At 41.0% G+C, this 14633-nt stretch overlaps 1 protein-coding gene across 5 annotated transcripts in view; it reads right to left on the reverse strand.

The window, feature by feature from the left end:
- LOC121582339 (protein FAM222A-like) overlaps positions 1–14633 on the reverse strand; it is a 50327-nt gene that overhangs the window by 22737 nt on the left and 12957 nt on the right. The window contains exon 2 of one of the 5 annotated variants that reach the window (XM_041898059.2): positions 12860–12900. The exons of 3 other annotated variants lie outside the window; for them this stretch is intronic. The gene's annotated coding sequence lies outside the window, so the exon portion shown is untranslated. Of the gene's footprint in view, positions 1–12859; positions 13160–14633 lie in introns of those variants that run through there. One more of the 5 variants, XM_045225184.1, reaches the window with a different exon arrangement.

Consider the following 14633-nt stretch of genomic DNA (forward strand, 5'->3'; position numbering starts at 1 on the left):
AACCCAAGATATCTGAAGTTAATTGTCTCTGCTAACTGTCAATCAGTCAACCATCTGCCAGCAAGAAGACAACTGTCAAGGTACAATGATACATTCATCGACACAGCTCTACTCGAGCCTTATTACTATGACCCAATTGGGATTTAAAGCATGGTAATGGTCATCTATCCAATTCCCCACCTGCTTACTTTTTTTCTTCTTAGCATTGCCGACATTCACAAAACCTCAAACAAACAACTGCTGATCAGATTTTCCTCAAATTAACCATGCAGTTTAACACCAGCTAATATGTACCTCAGCTCCTGATTTGACTTAAAAACCTCACCTTAATCCCATTGACCTACTCAGCTCCTCCTCTTTCTCTCCCAACCAATCGCCTGGGAGCTTTTTGCTCCCTATTCTTCCGTCTGTAAGGCGATGGATAATAAATAGAAAAAGGGAAAAAGTTTGAGTGGCAAGGACAATAAATCCTTGCCACTTTGGGGTGACATCAGTGGCTGCGATAAGAGGCGTTATCAGGCGTGATGCAGGTCTGCTGAGGGTCTGCCACAGTGATAAGGACCCTGGCTCTGCACTCCAGCTTTTGTCTCCCAAGGTTTCCCTGATAAGGACGTTTTGGCAGACAAATTGGCCGCTCCATCAATGATGGGCTAAGGGCTGATTTTGGGGTGGGGCCTGCGGGAATGGCATTGGAAAAGAAAATGTCTCATTTGACAAGTTATTGCCTTTTCTCCTGGGCTCGGGAAGAAAGGGGATTGTTTATGGGAATATAACAAGGTCACTTTGAGAGGGAGAAGGGCAGTGATGGGGAGCTAGATGGCTGTCATGGTTTAAATGGACAGAGGTCTAAAATGATCCTCTTAAATTCTTACTGGATCCAGATGGCGTCCCCGAAGGACATGTAGTCTATCCTTCAGAGAGTAGCCTACCCTTGAGAGAGCAATTGATAAGGCACATACAGTCAGGGAAAAAAGTATTTGATCCCCTGCTGATTTTGTACTTTTGCCCACTGACAAAGACATGATCAGTCTATAATTGTAATGGTAGGTTTATTTGAACAGTGAGAGACAGAATAACAACAAAAAAATTCAGAAAAACACATGTCAAAAATGTTATAAATTGATTTGCATTTTAATTAGGGAAATAAGTATTTGACCCCTCTGCAAAACATGACTTAGTACTTGGTGGCAAAACCCTTGTTGGCAATTACAGAGGTCAGACGTTTCTTGTAGTTGGCCACCAGCTTTGCACACATCTCAGGAGGGATTTTGTCCCACTCCTCTTTGCAGATCTTCTCCAAGTCATTAAGGTTTCGTGGCTGACGTTTGGCAACTCGAACCTTCAGCTCCCTCCACATATTTTCTATGGGATTAAGGTCTGGAGACTGGCTAGGCCACTCCAGGACCTTAATGTGCTTCTTCTTGAGCCACTCCTTTGTTGCCTTGGCTGTGTGTTTTGGGTCATTGTCATGCTGGAATACCCATCCACGACCCATTTTCAATGCCCTGGCTGAGGGAAGGAGGTTCTCACCCAAGATTTGACGGTACATGGCCCCGTCCATCGTCCCTTTGATGCGGTGAAGTTGTCCTGTCCCCTTAATGTTTCCACCTCCATGTTTGACGGTGGGGATGGTATTCTTGGGGTCATAGGCAGCATTCCTCCTCCTCCAAACACGGCGAGTGGAGTTGATGCCAAAGAGCTCAATTTTGGTCTCATCTGACCACAACACTTTCACCCAGTTCTCCTCTGAATCTTTCAGATGTTCATTGGCAAACTTCAGACAGGCCTGTATATGTGCTTTCCTGAGCAGGGGGACCTTGCGGGCGCTGCAGGATTTCAGTCCTTCACGGCGTAGTGTGTTACAAATTGTTTTCTTGGTGACTATGGTCCCAGCTGCCTTGAGATCATTGACAAGATCCTCCCATGTAGTTCTTGGCTGATTCCTCACCATTCTCATGATCATTGCAACTCCACGAGGTGAGATCTTGCATGGAGCCCCAGGCCGAGGGAGATTGACAGTTATTTTGTGTTTCTTTCATTTGCGAATAATCGCACCAACTGTTGTCACCTTCTCACCAAGCTGCTTGGCGATGGTCTTGTAGCCCATTCCAGCCTTGTGTAGGTCTACAATCTTGTTCCTGACATCCTTGGAGAGCTCTTTGGTCTTGGCCATGGTGGAGAGTTTGGAATCTGATTGATTGCTTCTGTGGACAGGTGTCTTTTATACAGGTAACAAGCTGAGATTAGGAGCACTCCCTTTAGAGTGTGCTCCTAATCTCAACTCGTTACCTGTATAAAAGACACCTGGGAGCCAGAAATCTTTCTGATTGAGAGGGGGTCAAATACTTATTTCCCTCATTAAAATGCAAATCAATTTATAACATTTTTGACATGCATTTCTCTGGATTTTGTTGTTGTTATTCTGTCTCTCACTGTTCAAATAAACCTACCGTTAAAATTATAGACTAATCATTTCTTTGTCAGTGGGCAAACGTACAAAATCAGCAGGGGATCAAATACTTTTTTCCCTCACTGTAAACCTGATATCTCTTATCTAGAAAGTTTGCCTTAGATTTACTGAATCATTTGTCAGGCTGAAAATGTCTTACACAAGGCAAAAATATTTTCAGTTTTCAGAATCACAGTCAAAGTGACTTAGCCTAATAGATTGTTTATCAGACCGTAAACACATCAGTTAGGGATTATGATCTGAATATGGTCCAGGTATATTCCTCAACATTAGTTTAATCTAAACCCCAGACAATTATCCTTTCGGTCAAGCCATTGCTGTTTATCTAGGAACCTGGCAGAACAGAGTATCCTCCTTAGCTTCCTCCCTGATTCCTGCATCCATCAACAGTATGAGAGTCAGTTAGTGACTGATGAAGAGCGTGTTGACTTGGTGGTGGCTGTCAGTTGTGAAACCCCCCTAGGGATGCGGTCAGCGCTTGACTTGTACTGAAAAAGGTGCCGGTACTGTTTATTTAGGTGCAGGAACTCCACAATACCTTTGACATAATATTATTTAGGGCGTTTTACATATGAAATTCAGTACCCTGGTTCGGCTTCCTGGAGTGTTTGTGAGAATTCTACAGAAACAGTTTTGCTTTCACAAGACCTGAAAATAACCGTTTCAGGGTGCGGTTAGCAAGACGCACATTGTACATTACATTAGCGAGCTAGCTTGTTTACAACAGGCAAAAATGTTCCACGCCACTCGCGCTGCCGCATCACAATACCTGGTACTCTGATCCTGGATCTTGGACCCGCTACTCCTGCAGGTCCAGGATTAGTTTCAGCCAGGGTTCGTTTGCATTTCACACACACTTTATAGCACAGATCATGGTACCAAACGCTCTAGGATCCGGATCACAAGAGGATATGTGAACGCTCCCTAAGAGGTGCTTGAACTCAAGCAGTAGAACATTTGAGGTGCCGGTACTTACTCTGTTGCGGAAAGAAAGCTGGCTATGCATTGACACTAGAAGAAAAATATTGATGTATGATCTCATACTGATTAACCTTGGAGTGTCAAAGACTATGGTCTGGACAATTAATGGGAAAATTATATGAAATGTCATGCAGGATAGATTCTTTCATTTTCCCCTCAAACAAGAACGTGTTGATATAAACAACGTCAGAAAGTGTGAAAGGCCATTCAGATTTTTAACTTTAAAAAATGTATGCCAAACGAAAAAACGTGGATTTCCAAGTTTAACAAACCATACAACTCTATGCACAAGGACTACTTTGAACAATTTACATGGAACATTTCACAAAAACACATTCACTAAAAGAACTGTGCAGATGCAAAGTTTGTAACAGAATTACGGTAAAATCTCCCTCAGTTTTTTTTATGCGTACACGTTTTCCCAAAGCTCTTAAATATCTGCTCCGAATTAAGATTAAAATATATCTGCAGAAAGAATGGGGTGTCAGCTATGACATGACACCTTGAGTTTGAAAAAATCTATTTTGGTTATTGTACTACAGTAAGCGAAGTGGATTTACACCCGGTCAGTGGTGTAAAGTACTTAAGTAAAAAATACTTTAAAGTACTACTTAAGTAGTTTTGGGGGGTATCGGCACATTTTTTACTTCACTACATTCCTAAAGAAAATATTGTACCTTTTACTCCATACATTTTCCCTGACAACCAAAAGTACTCATTACATTTTGAATGCTTAGAAGGACAAGAAATTAGTCAAATTCACGCACTTATCAAGAGAACACGTGGTCATCCCTACTGCTTATGGTCTGGCGGACTCACTAAACACAAATGCATCTTTTGAAAATAATGTCTGAGCGTTGGAGTGTGCCCCTGGCTATCCAAAAAAAATTTTTTACAAGACAATTGTGCAGTCTGCTTTGCTAAATAATAGGAATTTTAAATGATTTATACTTTTACTTTTGATACTTAAGTATATTTAAAACCAAATACTTTTAGACTTTTACTCAAGTAGTATTTTGCTGGCTGACTTTCACTTTAACTCAAGTATGACAATTGGGTACTTTTTCCACCACTGCTCCCGGTAACAGAATTACGGTAACGGAATCATGGGTCCCTGATCTGTACTACACAGAAATGTATAATTATGGATATGTCATTCTCTTCATGGTGATGTATAATGAATAGGTACAAAAAGGTAGAAATATGCAAGATCATAATTTGCATACACTGGCTATTATTCTAATGAGCTTCTCCCAAAACAACACCAAATGTCTCTGCAGATCATCTCAAGCTCTGTCAGGTTGGATGGGGAGCGTCGCTGCACAGCTATTTTCAGGTCTCTCCAGAGATGTTCGATTGGGTTCAAGTCCGGGCTCCGACTGGGCCACTCAAGGACATTCAGAGACTTGTCCTGAAGCCACTCTTAAATTGTCTTGGCTGTGTGCTTAGGGTCGTTATCCTGTTGGAAGGTGAACCTTCGCCCCAGTCTGAGGTCCTGAGCGCTCTGGAGTAGGTTTTCATCAAGGATCTCTCTGCACTTTGCTCCATTCATCTTTCTCTCGATCCTGACTAGTCTCCCAGTCCCTGCCACTGAAAAACATCCCCAAAGCATGATGATGCCACCGCCATGCTTCACCGTAGGGATGGTGCCAAGATAAACTTGTTTCTTATAGTCAGAGTCCTTTAGGTGCCTTTTGGCAAACTCCAAGCAGGCTGTCATATGCCTTTTACTGAGGAGTGGCTTCCATCTGGCCACTCTACCATAAAGGCCTGATTGGTGGAGTGCTGCAGAGATGGTTGTCCTTCTGGAAGGTTCTCCCATCTCCACAGAGGAACTCTGGAGCTCTGTCGGAGTGACCATCAGGTTCTTGGTCACCTCCCTGACCAAGGCCCTTCTCCTTCGATTGCTCAGTTCGGCCGGGTGGCCAGCTCTAGGAAGAGTCTTGGTGGTTCCAAACGTCTTCCATTTAAGAATGACTGAGGCCACTGTGTTATTGGGGACATTCAATGCTGCAGAAATGTTTTGGTACCCTTCCCCAGATCTGTGCCGACACGATCCTGTCTCGTAGCTCTACGGACAATTCCTTCAACCTCATGGCTTGGTTTTTGCTCTGACATGCACTGTCAACTGTGGGACCTTATATAGACAGGTGTGTGCCTTTCCAAATCATGTCCAATCAATTGAATTTACCCCAGGTAGACTCCAATCAAGTTGTAGAAACATCTCAAGGATGATAAATGGAAACAGGATGCACCTGAGCTCAATTTCGAGTCTCATAGCAAAGGGTCTGAATACTTAAGTAATTAAAGGTATTTCTATTTTTGTATTATTATTTTTTGCAAAAAAGTATAAAAACCTGTTTTCGCTTTGTCATTATGGGGTATTGTGTGTAGATTGATGAGGAAAATTGTCACGACTTCCGCCGAGGCTGCCTCCCCTCCTTGTTCGGGCAGGTTTCGGCATTCGGCGTCACCGGCTTACTAGCTACTGCCGATCCATTTATCATCACTCCATTTGTCTTGTCTTCAATCACACACACCTGGTCCTTATTCCCTCATTAGTCATTGTATAAGTGTTCCCTCTGCTTCCTTGTCTGTGTGGGTGATTGTTTATTGTGGAGGTTAGTGAAGCTTGGTGGAGCTCGTGTATTTTGTATCGATGGGAGTATTTCCCAAATGCCTTGTATTTTCCAGTGCGCCTGTTTTGTGCCCTGGAGTGTGTTTGACACATTTCTGCGTAAACCTGTATTTTGCGGATGAAAGCCTGTTATTCTGTGATTTACCCTCCTGCGCCTGACTCCTTCAACACCACCTCATCACAAAAATGTTTTATTTAATCAATTTCAGAATAAGGCTGTAACGTAACAAAATGTGGAAAGAGTCAAGGGGTCTGAATACTTTCCGAATGCACTGTATGTGTATCACAGTACAGTACACTAGAGCACAGTAGAGTACAGTAGAGTAGCGTACAGTAGAGTTCAGTACATTATACTGTACTCTAGTGTGCTCTACTGTACTATACTCTACCTTTCTTTACTGTACTCTACTGTGCTTCACGTACTGTACAAACTTGTAAAACATAGAGTCTATGATTGGTTCAGATTTGGTCTGGTCACCAATCATGGATGTCTATGTTTATGCTAAATCAAGGCCAGTCCGGACCAAAAATCAACGTCTGTAGACGCGGAAATCAAGGCCAGCCCAGAATGGCCCAAAAAATTAAGTCTGTGGACGTTGAAATCAAAGCCAGGACGGACTGACCAAATTTCAATGTCCATTGACGTCCGGTGTCAGTCGGTGCTCTGATGCTGGTTACAGTAAATAGAAAAAGAGGTGGCTCATGGGTATCAGTACGTGCCAGGAGAGATAACATTAACTGGAGAGAGAGGGAGGAGTTTTCCAGACTGTTTTCACACTCTCGCTTTGACCACCAGACGACAGAAAGAGAAAGAAAACAGTTATCAGTTGAACATAACAGTATGCCAGTGGAAGGGAGGACAGTAGCAGGTGACCCAACTGTGGTTTGTGACTACTATGATTTCACCATTGTAGCCAATTCAATTGTATTAATTCCATTACTGATTTTCTGTAATTCTGTTACCGATTTGGTAACAGAATTACGGGTGTTAATCACTTAATAATGCATAAACAAAAATTGATATCAGTAAAAATACTAAGTAATTGGTAGGTTTACCTTTACTTACTTCTGTGAACATTCATTATACTCCCTCTTCATGAAGGAGAACAATTTGAAAATATCTTAAAGATACATGGGTTTTTGTTAATGGAATTACAAGGCACAATGCAATGTTCCTGAAAACTTACAGAAGGCAAAGAAAATATCCAAAACTAAAAATAAGTGCTGATATTATTTGGCAGCAGGGTTTCCGTTAGTCATCAATTGCCGGCTTTTGGACCCCCACATCTTTTTAAAGCTGACAAATAAAACTGTTGCCGGCCAAAATGACTGGAAGAAAAAATCCCATTGCAAAATAATGCTTTTTATTGATTGATGTAAATACATTTGACCTTCATGCTTATCGGTCTATAGGGTCATTTGCACAATTTTGTGGAATTAAAATTGGCCTGTGTGTATTTGTTAGTCATCATGTATGTCCGTCCTGTAGCTCAGTTGGTAGAGCATGGCGCTTGCAACGCCAGGGTTGTGGGTTCGATTCCCACGGGGGGGCAGTATGAAAAATGTATGCACTCACTAACTGTAAGTCGCTCTGGATAAGAGCATCTGCTAAATGACTAAAAATGTAAAAATTGTAAATGTATCTTATTTATCACACAGCGCCTATTTTGAGCAGGATTGCTCCTCAGCTGGTTGCTGCTGGATTAAACATGTTTTTATAAGCCCATTCATTGCGCAACAATTCTAAATGCAATAGCGTTTTATAAACAGTTTTGGTGATTGATTAATTATAATTTTTTTCTGAACTAGTAACTGAAACGCGCCTCCCATTCGCCATTCAAGTGCAGGCAACAGGCTATCAGCACGTCACCCACCACTTTACAATGTGAGCTGGAGTTGGTACTCATTTTGAAAACATACGTAATTTCATATTATTAGGCATGTCTTACCTTGCTTCAAAGTAGACTATAGGCAAAATCCGACCATGGAAACGCGGAGGCAATTATTTTATAAAAATACTTCATAGGCCGCACATGAGTTTCAAGTTTGGGGAAGCTTACAATTTATCCTACCATTTCTACCGATCTGCGTGCCAGTTTTGATTTTCATATGCGCATATTCGTGGAACAGTTTCATTTCAATAATAATGTTTTCATTTCTCAAAATCATTGTCACGTGGTTAATCATAAAAATCTTGAAATAAAATGATCAAATCTGGAAGTTAAAAGTCAACTAATGCGAGATCACCAGCCATATGGACAAATTGATACACTGTGATCCGTTGGCAGCTAAAAAAATGAGTGCATGGAACTCATTGCCTGTATAGGCCAATGCAGCAGTAGGCCTATAACTTCCATTGCTCTTTCACACCGAGGACTGGTGATTATCAAGGGGGAGATTGCTAGAAAGATTTTTCAAATAGCTTACTATCATTTTCAGTGGTGACCCATCATTCAGGGCAGGTGAGCCCCACATTTTTTGCAACAAAAAAATATATAATACTTTTTTGAGGGGGGCTTGCCTGTTTTGCATGTTATTTTGGCATTAATACGTGTCACATATCCGTTTGCAAACAATGTAAAAAATAAATACAAATCTTTGAGTTAATAAAGCCGCTTTTTTGCTTTCTTGAGTAAGGCAGCTCCAAAATGCCGGTGTTTCAGCCTAGCTCAGCGCTTTCTGTGGTGCTGGGGCAGCCAGCAAAAAATACGGAGCGTAGGGGTTGGTAATGTTCTCAAGTTGTGCCATGATTGGCTCAGTGTTCTGTCACTCATGGGGACACTATGTCACCGCAAAGTCTAAGAGTAGAGCTCGAAAATTCAAGCCCCTTGGGTGCTAGCATAGAGTTATATTAGAAGTGCCCATCAAACAAGGCTCAAGGTCATTGGCCACAGATAAAATGTCAAATCACGTTATATCTACAGTAGCTTTGATTGGACTGATCATGTCAACATCATACTTTCAAAATCTTAGCTAGCAGTCATCATCATGAATCAAGTCTACTGGCAAATCCTTGTCATATGAAGATAAATAATGAAGAGAAATTATAGATAAAACATATCGGTGCTCATCGGCCATTGGACATAAACATTACAACAAGTTGGAAATCGCAAATGGTTTGGAAGGAATCAGTGGCTAACTGCAAGCATTGCAAAACAATCACTAGCCTGCTATTCAGTGGAGTGGCTGTGTGGTCCCAAGTCTGGGATTAAGGGTCTCTTTTCCAAGCTTAAAATGATAAACATTCAACATTGGCCATGCTGTCAATGAAGGATGATTTGTGCCGCACTGAAAACAACTGTTAACTCGGAACTGCAAAATCTGACTTCAGTGAGTTCAAGACAACTGGGACCTCGTGAAAAACGAGCTCTGACTGGGAAAATATGTTTTGAACTGTCATCCAACTCGGAATTGTAAATCCGGAACTCTAGCCTCTTTCTAGAGCTACGACCTGAAGATCACTGACGTCATCATGATCCGACCGTGTTTTTTTCCGAGTTCCCAGTTGTCTTGAAAGCACCATCAATCCAGAGAATGCCAGACTTTGATGACAAAATTTACCCACGAAGGACCGCCGCACCACCTTCCTGTTCAAGTGAGCACAGCACAACAAGGTGAGTCTAAAAATGTATTGTATGCTGCTGCATAAATGATGTAATATGCCAGGGAGTAATGTACAGTGGCTTGCGAAAGTATTCACCCCCCTTGGTAATTGGTTGCACCAGATCTTATTTAGGGGCTTCATAGCAAAGGGGGTGAATACATATGCACGCACCACTTTTCCGTTATTATTTTTTTAGATTTTTTTTAACAAGTTATTCTTTTCATTTCACTTCACAAATTTGGACTATTTTGTATATGTCCATTAGATGAAATCCAAATAAAAATATATTTAAATTACAGGTTGTAATGCAACAAAATAGAAAAAACACCAAGGGGGATGAATACTTTTGCAAGGCACTGTATACTGTAGCTAAGAAAGTAATACTAAGTGTATGTTGTGTAGTAATCTGTTCGTAGCCCATGTGCCTCACCCTAATAATTTGGTCTATTTTCCTCTCTTAACTTAACCTACTGTTCTGACTTGGTGGTGCACATGTATCCTATAACCTGTTTTAGAGAAATGTAATCATCGAATATTGTAAGAGCTTTAATTGTCTGCTTATATGCCCCCTTTATCTATCCTACGGTTCTGACTTGGTGTACAGGGAGAACACTGTAAGAACGGCCCATGTTCTGATTTCTGTCGCTGTACATTTCAAAAGTGCTGAACAAATAGTTATATTGACTACGTCCGTCCTAGCTCACTCATTAATGTCTTAAACGAAATTACGGATTGCCTCTTATCCGCTTGTCGTCCCCTTATGCCATAGTTTGTACATCTCAATTGTCAGTAGAAACCACATTTGTTTAAGTAAGTCAGCCATATCAGTTATGTTTTTCTAAAAGGCAGTAAATGAGGCTGAATGACAAGGCTCCTCTGATAGCCAGGTGTAGCAGTGGTAAGGTGTTGGGACTGCTGTTGGGACTCTGCTGTTGGGACAGCTTTATGTAGGCACTAACAGATTGTGGGCACTGTTTGTCACTGTTATAGTGCAATTAATGTATTGTTTAGTGTTGTTTAGTGGCTTTGCTGGCATGCATCCCACATTTCTTTGTTTGTTTTCCCCACCAAGACTTACATGATAAAATCGCCACTGATCGTTTTAATATATTATAATTTGCAATGGATCTTTCCTACATTTCCGCGCAGCAGGCCAGTTACTTCTATGCATCCTCAGGGCGCGTGCGCTCCCTCAACATTATCAAGACAGAGAAACCAAACACATGCTCATCGCCACATGGAGTACTCCAAACATAAGACAATGAAAAAAATTGAAAAATCTCATAAATTATGGTTATGAAATAAACCAAAACTTGTTTCTCACAAGTGTAGCAGGTTGTGAACTCTGCAAACAAAGTTTCCACTCAGAGAATGAGAACGGTAAATGACAAATTAATACATGCATTAACAGAAATTAATGAAACCAAATGAAGGGGATTAACAGTACATTTACTACTGGTGACATATGTCATGGGGAATTTATAAAAATAAAATGGCAAATAATTCACACAATTAAACAATTAATATGAAAGAATTGGCAGGAGACAGCTGAGCCATTCTGGAGAGAGACTCACCTATATATTCGCCACACACCCCTCCCCTTCTTTTCAACATTTTAAATTATACTCACGAGACATTATCGTCACACATATTGTCGATGCTTTTCACCGACAGCCGCAACTCAATAATCAGCTAGGCCTATTGCCTCACGTGCTGCCCAAATTGTGACCTTCCCAAATAGGCATACGAGCTTGTGATTAGAAACAATCCCCAGCTATTTTTTTAAAGAAGATAATGATCCTCAATTCCTCTGTGGCTGTCATGCTTTCTGGTGAAGTATTTGAATGATTTTATTTATTTATTTCTGTATTGGACCCACCGCTATACCATTTCTCTCCTCTTCTATTGGTTTTCATGTCAACTTTATTTTGTTGTCCAGAAGCCAAAGACACAATCCTAGTCATATTAGCAACCCATCCTAGTTGTTGCATCTTTAGATTGCCCCTCTTTCTAAGTTTTCCTGCAAATTGCATTTGACAACATGTAAACTATATTTAGTCTCCAAATACATTTGCACAATGAGCACTTGTTGTCTCTCAAATACATTGTTGCAGTTGTTAACTAACTAGCACATTTTTGCCATATTAGCATCGACATGAAATCAGTCAAAACACCTTAAAACAAGACATGGTATCAAGATAAAACTTGCTGAAACGAGCCACCTACGATTCCCCACATGGCAGCTTCTTATCATAGCAAAGCACGGCTTCCGCCCCCATCGATGGGCGCACATCATTTGTGACGTTTTCAGCCAACCCTTCTATCTTTTAAGACTTTTTCTGGTAGATGTTTTCTAAGACCCCTTTTCCCATCTGTTAGACTAGAAATGAAAGCCATTACTTATGCCAAATGTTTAAGATGGAAAATGGTTGAAAAATGTATCTATGTATAATTTCCTCAAAATATAGACTTCGCTTTCATTTGACACCCAATTTGATATGCTCCTATTAACTTCACGTTGGTGCAAATGGGTCCTTTTACATGGAAATCACACAGATAAGAGGCGGTGATCTGCCTGACCTTCCAGGCGCTTCTCTCCTCTGAACGGCCTCCAGGGCCTTGCAACACTTCCTTTCAATAAACACAAAAAAACGCACCGACAAAAAAAGACACACACGCTAACCCCCCTCCTTCAACCCCTCCGCCTCCTTCCTCCCCCAATCCTCTCAGCTTGTCTTTGCAGTCCTCAGAATCCTCAGTTAATAATTAGATGATCATGAAAAAAGGTTTAAGCTGAGCGCCCTTTTCACTATCTAGTTGGATTCATTAGAGTGCCATGCTAATGTCCTTCCTTCCCTACCCACTGTGAAATCCTTGGCAGGTCCAAACGCAAAACACCAACACAGGAGGAACACAACAAACTTCATACAGTAACGTTGACCTACAGAAAAACAATTAGGCTAAGGTTAATTTAACTTTGCTTAACATTTTTTTTTTATGTCTCTACACTCTGAGTGGCCTCCTTACAGCATCATCACTCTGAATAACAGCGCTATAACCTTGCAAAGAGCGGTCAGCCACCTACAGGCTCTTTACAACCTGAAATGAATGCACCCTGCATCAACGGTGTTACAGTACACAGGTAAAAACATTGGATCAGACTCACCATTAGTGATACGGTCACAAAGATCTGCAAAACCACAGGTTCTGTATGGGGATGACAGTAAAATGGGTATAAAATGTCTGCTTTAAAGCACTGAAAATGCAGGAGGTTTTGTGAATAATTCATGCCAAAAGTGAGCCCTAAAGTATTAACAACAATTTCCATCAATGACCTGCAATGCTAGACTGATAGTCTTTAAGTGTGACTGCAAGCTATCTACTGACTCTCAAAGGCATCCTCTAAATGGACGCAGGATCCTGTCAGAGCGATGAAGCCAGGGAGACAGGGCAAGCAGAGTCTAGTCTGAGTCTAAAACAGACTGACAGACAGCACTGCTACTGCAGCTGCCGGTTTCATCTCTGCACCCCCTCATGCATTTTTAATGGAATCTATTACTCCCAGATTAGCCAATAAGAGCCATCCTGTTTAAATGCTCTAATAGTTTGCAGAATTGGTATCAGAGCACAGTATGAGAGACCCAGATTTGTCCTATTATGCCCTCTTTTTTTTAACAAAAAAAGAAAACAAGGTTGAACTGCAGGACATCCAAACAACCCAGAGCAGCTCTGCTCCACACAATGAGCGTGCTCAACGCCTGAGGCCGACAACAATGAGCCTCATTTCCATTGAGATTAGCTTCTGTAAAAAGGTATTACAACAGTGTTAAGCAGGGTTTGGCGGATTGTCATTTCTATACAATGCATGCACTTGCTCGGAAATGTATGGAAAATAAATACAATGGGTCGATATATGAATATCCCTCGAGAGACTTCTGGCAGATGCACTTTGAGAGAACCATAAAACATTTGAGAGCGGCAGGGAATGAGTAGCGTAGACTCAGAAGAGTATTCATATTCATTTAAACGTTTCTTTAGACCTAGGCTAAGTACATGCAAAATACAAAATAGCCTCTCTACTAGAATGAAATAAAAAATAAATTTGACTACAGACACATTGCCAACTTGGGGGAAGTAGGTCACCTGAACATACAGCCCATGTAGGCTAATCATAAAGCCCATGAACACACCCAGTGCTGTAAGGGCATCATTAATGGTTCTCTCACAGTAGGGAGCCTTGGTACAGAGCCTTGGGCTCACTCAACCCTGTCCTTGCACAGGTGCCAAGGTAAAAATCACTGCTCTTGCTTTGGGCATGGAGCCTGGCAATAGCGGAGGGAGCATAAAAAGTAAACAGGGCCTTATCTTATCCTCATCCCACACACTGACTGGATAACCCTGGGGCCCATTGGCCAACCTTGACTTCTAGAGTTATTATATATATATATATATATATATATATATATATATATATATATATATATATATATATATATATATATATATATATATATATATACACACACACTACATTTGACATTTTAGTCATTTAGCAGACACTCTTATCCAGAGCGACTTACAGTTAGTGAGTGCATCATTTTTTTTTTTTCATACTGGTCCCCGTGGGAATTGAACCCACAACCCTGGCGTTGCAAGCGCCATGCTCTACCAACTGAGCTACACGGGACTACCAGTCCAAAGTTTGGACACACCTACTCAATCAAGGGTTTTTCTTTATTTTTACTATTTTCTACATTGTACATTGTAGATAATAGTGAATACATCAAAACTATTAAATAACACATATGGAATCATGTAGTAACCAAAAAAGTGTTAAACAAATCAAAATATATTTTATATTTCAGATTCTTCAAATAGCCACCCTTTGCCTTGATGACAGCTTTGCACACTCTTGGCATTCTCTCAACTAGCTTCATGAG

This window comes from Coregonus clupeaformis, chromosome 15, assembly GCF_020615455.1.
Source record: "Coregonus clupeaformis isolate EN_2021a chromosome 15, ASM2061545v1, whole genome shotgun sequence".
NCBI classification, from domain to species: Eukaryota; Metazoa; Chordata; class Actinopteri; order Salmoniformes; family Salmonidae; genus Coregonus; species Coregonus clupeaformis.